Below are 7,392 nucleotides of genomic sequence, written 5' to 3'. Positions count from 1 at the left end.
CACTTTTTCTATTGCTTCATTACAGAGAGTGTCTCGAATTTCGGATAGTTCAGTCGCTAATGATTTAAAATCATGATACGTTTCTCTAAAATTATCCCCGGATTTTTAATCTGAGCTGCACACGATCAATCCCCCTTAAGTTTTATACCAGAAATTAACTAATGTTATGAATATAAAATTTAGTATATTTTGCAATAGAATTGTAGCTTTGCTTCTGGTGCCACTTGTGGTGTTAGTGTTCTCTGCTAATTGTTCTAAGTGTTCTACTACATTCTTTGCGGACCATCTGGCGCCCCCTGTGAGTAGAGGCCGGTGCAAGATGCCACCTTGCCTCCATCTTACACGCCAATGCATTACACCACGGCGGCCGCAATGCCAACAACATCTGCATTTCATTTTAATGGCAGATGCTTATGGACCGCGTGTGACAGCAATATTCCAAAAGAAGGCACTGCAAATTTTATTTTGCAATTTAGCGGCTCTACCGCTTTACTGCTGAAAGTTGCAGATCCCTATTACGAAGAACACTCCCATATAAAATGAGAAGACGATCAAAGCTTCAAAATCAGCAGTAATATTAGTATTGTGGCATTTAACGAAAAGAACTGCACAATTTTTGGTCAAAAATTTAAACTGTAAGTTTCAAATATACACACAAGAGCTAAAAAGGCAAACAGAAATGTTTAGGTTAGTGCTAGTATTTTTGGGTTTCACATTAAAACCCTTAAAATTTGAATCTAAGCCAAGATGATTTAATATTAGTGATTCTAGATTTGAAAAATGGAAATTTTGTGAAATGGAATTTATACCAAAATGTTACAATTTAAAATCAGGGTCCGTATCGTGTTACCTATATGATCACGTATGAAAAAGTTCTTTATTTATTTATTTTATTTACTCATCTTGAAATTGTTACATTTCTTACAGACTAATGACATATATAGGGACTTGCACACTAATTTAACATTTGGTTAAGTAACAATTTAAAAGTATTTTCAAAGTAGGAGAAATCCAAAACTGAAAAATTTGAAAACAAGTTAAACTCTTTAAGAGCTCTGGAAAGAGGAGCATTTGCAGCATAATTAGTTCTTGCCAAACCCACAAAAAACACACATTATTTCTTAAGCATATATGTGGAATAGCAAAGAAAATACGTTCTAAAAGGTAGGGAGAATCAACAACCCCACGTATTAAATTAAAAACAAATATTAGGGAGAGAAAAGCTCTCCTGCAGTTCAGAGTCTTCAAATTGATAAGCAAACATTTAGATTCATTGGAAGGAAAAGGAAGATCAAAATGAAGGGGACGTAGAGCGTACTTAATAAATACTATTTGAATTCTTTCAAGACGATAAATATGACAAGCATAAAACGGCCGCCAAATAAATACGGCATATTCCAAACTCGACCGTACGAAAGAAGTATATAGTGATTTTAAAGTTTATGGGTCAGTGAAATCAGAACTGAATTGTCGAACAAAAGCCAACATCGAGTAAGCCTTAGCTATTGTAAAGTTTAAATGGCTATGAAAGGAAAACATGGAATCAAGATCAGTGACCTCGGAAACAGTGCTTAGTTGCGCGCCCCCAATGTTGTAGCAAGTAGGAATGAGTATAAAAAATAAAATAAATGTAAGGTGCGATAACCTCCGAAGAGGTCTAAGGCCGAGCTACTCGTCCAATTTGCGTCGTGCTCCTCTTGATTTTCCCTACAAATTAGCCGGACGGGACCTACATGTTTTATGCCGACTCCGAACGGCATCTGCAAGGCAGATGGGTTTTCACTGAGAGCTTTTCATGGCAGAAATACACCCGGAGCACTTGCCAAACACTGCCGAGGGGCGACTCCGGTTAGAAATATTTTCTTCTAATTGAAAAACCTTATTTCTAAAATTTTGATGTTGCTTTGCCCGGGGTGTGAGTCCAGGGCATCCGGTCTGGTAGGCGGAGCACGCTACCATCACACCACGGTGCCCGCCAATGGAGGAATGAGTATACGGGATGTGTAATATGAGATATGATAGCATATTTTAATATTTAACACAAGTTTATTACTTTTGCACCAAGTCCTTCTGAAGTTTAATTGAATCGGAGGGGCAAATAATCTTGTTGAAAATCTTCAAATCATCTGCATATAGCAGGAATTGCGAAGATTCAAAACAGCTAGCAATATCATTTATGAAAATCACAAAAAGAATAGGGCCCAGTATGCTTCCCTGAGGAACGCCTGAAGAAGCTATGAAGGGAGATGAGGTCAACCATCAACTACCACGGTACAACTACGGTTGGAGAGATATGACTTAATCCATTTCAAAAAAACAGAATGAAAACCAAATCCATGTAATTTGTTACTCAACGGCAAATATGAATCTATCAAAGTATTCGTTAAAATGATTATACATTATGGATCTTATGAGTACTTGTAGCCACTATTCCACATACTTATTTAATCTGATTCTCCGTTGCAGAGCTACTGCGGTTTAAAAAATTGATCCCGATCACGAATCGTATAACACTATACGGGCCCCGGCAACGAGATCATTTCTTTTTAAACTTGCAAAGTCTGCATTTAAACTGATTATATGTAGACCAAGAAGTTTAAAATTTAAACCAAAATGTTCAGCCGTGCAGTTATTAAAAATATTTTGGTGAGTTAATGATCTATAGTATGGTAAGTTTATTACTCCTGTTCCAATTTTCGAAAACATCCCATTACACCGCCAATATCAAGCATATCCAATTTCTTCTCTTGATAAATTCGTAATTTCTTGGTTTTACTATTCTGTGCAAAAAACTCTTTATGATTTAAAAGTTTTTGTTTAAAAGCCTGAATGGCTTCACAAATATAACCATTATTCCCACCATACTCAACGGTCATAGCATCACGTGGAAGATAGTCAAACAAATGCTCCGCTTTTTTGTGAATACGAAACTGTGGTGAGAGAAAAAATATTTAATAAAATTTTTAGAATATGAGTAAGAATGCAATAGCCTGGTTTAACTACCTGCATCAATGTTTTTCTTGATAAAAGTGCAGTTTCATATTTGAATAGTGACAAATTGTCTTGCCTCATATTTATAATATGAATTTCGTTTAATTTCAAAGGCATACAACATTCCATAAAATTGCAAACTTTTTGTATTAGCACCGGCTGGAAACGCATCAAAAAATGTGCATCGACATCTCGACAATCGATGACATAAGTCAGTCCCACTATGCTGGCATTATCGCTATCCATCGCTAATATTTCTAACAGCATGAAGAGAAGTTTAAAAGTGAGATGTGGATTCATTTTGCTCGCGGTAATCTTACAGGATTGCGTGATAACAATGACGGATCCATCCGGTGTTATCGGCTTATTGGGAATGATGTGCGTACTGTGAAGATAAGAGACGGTGTTTTACGAAATCATTAAGTACCAGGCTTTATATACAAGAAATGATCTGGAAAACCATTATGGATCTTATTCCACCCGAGCTGGCACAATTAAGTCTTCAAAATTTTCAAATATCGAGTTTGAAAATAAAATTTACACATTTAGGATGAGAACAGCCTTCTACAAAGCACATCTACACTTCCGTGGCTTTCCAGCATAACCCAAAAGTCACTTTTTTCTAGAAATGGAGTTATTGCGCGATTCGATATCTGTAAATTTTAATATTTCCAGAAAATATCAATTTATATGGAAATATCCAACATTTAGCCAATTCTCAACCAAACAACTGCACTTTTCCCGGCATAACCGAACAACTCAGTGCTTTTCAGGCATACGTTTATAAAAATAAAAAATAATTTGTTTATAATAGGGGGACTCATTTAACTGTATAAATGCCTTATAAAGTGTGTAAACGTATAGATTTATCTAGTTTACGCACGAGCTGTCAAATTTTGTATGAAAAATCATTTACACAATCTGTATAAATTTACGCGCACATTTCATTGTGTAAACGCGGTAAACTCAAAGGAATGCAACCTTGCAGACATTACAGACGGCATTTTCATCAAAAATCTCCAACATCAGCAAGTAAAGGCGTTTTAGTTTTGATTTTTCACTTAATCTTGGTATTTTTTAATTTGTATAACAATCAAAAAAATTTTTTTGGAAATAATACAGCTGAAAAACAATCAATTTTATCAAGAGTATTACTAGGTGCGTTCATATAACCGCGTGTGTAAATGGATATAATTTTACACCTTATAAGTTTATATGCTATCATGAGTCCCCCTAATATTTTAACTTTGGCAGTCATGTAAGTTTGCAACTATTTAAACACTTTTTAAAAAATTTAAGACTGGTTTTCTCAAAAACAGCTATAAGTGACTCGGATATGCCGGGAAGACACATACTTAGGTTAGGTTGAACTGGCCGGTCCATGAGGACCTCACATAGATTGATTGAGTCCTTAGTGTTACCAGAAGTTTGTTTTAACGACCAAACTGAAAAACCCTATCAAAAACCAGGATCTATGTTATAAAATAACTCCGTTCTCTTGGCAAATACTAGAAGCTTCCGAGGACTTAAGCAACATGCTGCTTCAAGATCTGACAGCTGTATCACTCCTAATAGCTGGAGTCTTAGCCTGGGAAGTGCAGGGCACGAGCATAGAACGTGCTCGATCATTTCCTCCTCCAACCCGCACTTCCTACATATGCTATCACTGACCAAGCCTAATTTAAAGACATGTGACGCTAGAAGGCAGTGTTCAGTCAGAATACCCGTCATGAATCTACAGTCCTCTCTTTTTAATGATAGAAACAACTTTTTAGTCTAAGGTTGTAAACCTACATATAATCGTCGACACTTTGCAGCCTCGCGCTTGAACCCACGCCTTTCCCGCTTGGTCAATCATGTGCACCTTCGCTTAATCTCTCCTAGTCTAATTGGGACGTCTACGGAGCAAGCTTCAAGGGATGCACCCTTTTTAGCTAGTTCATCCGCTTTTTCATTCCCATCTATTCCCATATGCCCTGGGACCCAATATAGATGTATGCTTCTCCCTGTACGAGACACATACTTGCTGCTGCAAAACTAGGTTCAAAGACGCAGTAAGCTGATTCGTTTTGTTGTGTTGATTTTCCCACAGGGTGATTAATTGATAATTTTTCGTTTGTTCAAACGACACTGATGATGGCACAGTGCCGAAACCGGTTTTTCTCCAAACCCGATTTCGCAAAAATATTTTTCGGGCAGTGCTTTTTATGCGCCCCATGATTTTCCTAACTTGTAAAATAAAAATCCTGGCGGGCTGTACTTTTGTCTCACAAATTATACAGTTTTACTACACTGAAAAATTGGAGCTAGACAGCAACCCTACTCAAAAATATTTTTATTAATTATCTAAAATACCTTTCAGTTAATCTTTTTTAAAATTTAAAACAAGTGGCTATCTTATTAAGCAACCCTTAGTAGCAGCCAAGTAATTGTTTGCTCATTTTGGAGTCTCGACGCATAGAGCCTAGTTCAAGATGCCACTCAAGCGAAGAATGATGTATGTGAGTTCTTTATATTGAAGCAAGCATAAATAAGCAAAGGCTTTGCTGGATAGGTCATATGCGAAGGGACGAAGAAGCTCCGACTTAGAAAATCTGTAATCGCAAACAGGGATAGTGGTCGTGACTTGTTATGCAACTTCAATGTCAACTAGGTGGTTAACAGCTAATTAATAGATGATGAGGAGATGGCATGTATGCGCTGGGATCCATCTGTGATCGATGATGGATGATTACCTAATCGGTAGCTCGTAGCTTAATGCTAGCTTTGGGCGTTTAAAGAAGAATTAGAGAAATGTGAATGTATAGCCCTTTGTATGACTCTATGCGTGATAAAGTTGAACTTAGACAGCTGCGTGGAATTGACAAATTAGTGGGTAAAAGCATTAGTACGGAAAACGTAAAGATTTCGTTTGAGATGACATATGTTGGGCTTACCACTGGAGAAAATTCCTTTTTTATCTAGATTATTTTAAGAGTAGAGTCCCGGGGATTGATGGGCAGATGTTGATGCCTCGAGTAGTCGTACAGTTCTTGGTATCGTTATAGCTTGCACTATTCACGGGGTCGTCTCCACAGGGCTCGGAAGTATCACGACTGCCTTTGTTCTAATACGACTGGTGCCTGATTGAGTGTGTCTAAGGGAGGTAAGTAAGTGTAGTTGGTTACACCTCCTATCGACTTGGAGTTTCCACATCATAATGCTATCTTCTGGTTGAGACTAAGGGTTCAAATGCTGTCGGCGGTTGACATCGATATCGTCATTACGGATTTTGGTAGTAGGGAGATAGCGATGGCATGAGCCGTCCTCTTAATTGGTAGAAATCTGGGAATAGGGTATTCTTTTGTACCACAAGTATATATTTAGGCGGAAGGCACATGTTCACTGGAATATAGTTAAGCTATTGGCCACAAAGTCCGACAAGAGACTTTAAATTTGACATATGAGGACAAATATTCAAGTTGTGTGTTATTTGAAAAAGGAGAAGGGACGCCCAGTTTGAAGAAAGAAAAGTAAGGTAAACATTCGAGAGGGCGAGCAACTTCAGATGCTGTCTGATAGGAATAATGCCCAAAAAATCTACAAAAACAGCGGTGGCAAAAATACAAATAGTTCAAAAGTTTTGAAGGGAACGCGCCTCCACCTAATAGCAAAGGAGGCGTCAAATCCGATACTTCAATACACGGAATATATGCTCCACTTGCCAACAAAATTTCATGGCTACGGTCAACTCTCGCGAAGAAGGTGTTTCGTTATCCCGAAGGCTTAACTACATCCGCCCATTATAAAAAAAAAAAAATAAATATTGAAAGCTTTCTTTAACTCACCCTGTATCATAAAACTCCATTAGCTTTTCAGTTAATTCACGCTCTCCCAACATTTCTGGAAAACAACTCTTCGCCTCATTGTAATTTCTGATGCGCGTTTTTGTTTCACGCAAATTGAATCGGCAACGGCGTAGGAAAGCCAAAATTAATTGTGGATTAGCCGCAACTGTCAAACTTGGCTCATTTTCAATCCATTCCTTTATGATGAGAATTTCTTTAACCACAGTATTAAGATTCTCATTACAGTTTTTATGCGCTAATTCGCGTAGCGTGGGATTGAGAGGTCGTAAAGTTATTGTAGTCATAATTCGGATCACACATATAAATTGGTTTGAAGGTTGCTTACGGTTGGTCGTTTAGGATTATACTGGTATCCAATTTGGAAATTCACTTGCTGTTGGTTTGTCGATAGATAATGCGAATATTGATTTTTCTAATCTTATCTACTCGGATGGGCAAAAAATTGACAACACACAATGAGCATTCCATTCACCCTCAAAGGTCGCATAATTTCAAAAACTAATATACATAAATACGCACATTCAAATTGTTACATAAAAATGTGCTGTTGGAC

This window comes from Eurosta solidaginis, chromosome 1 (genome assembly GCF_040869045.1).
Source record: "Eurosta solidaginis isolate ZX-2024a chromosome 1, ASM4086904v1, whole genome shotgun sequence".
NCBI classification, from domain to species: Eukaryota; Metazoa; Arthropoda; class Insecta; order Diptera; family Tephritidae; genus Eurosta; species Eurosta solidaginis.
The sequence above is the reverse complement of the archived record's forward strand: the minus strand, read 5'-3'. Positions refer to the sequence as shown.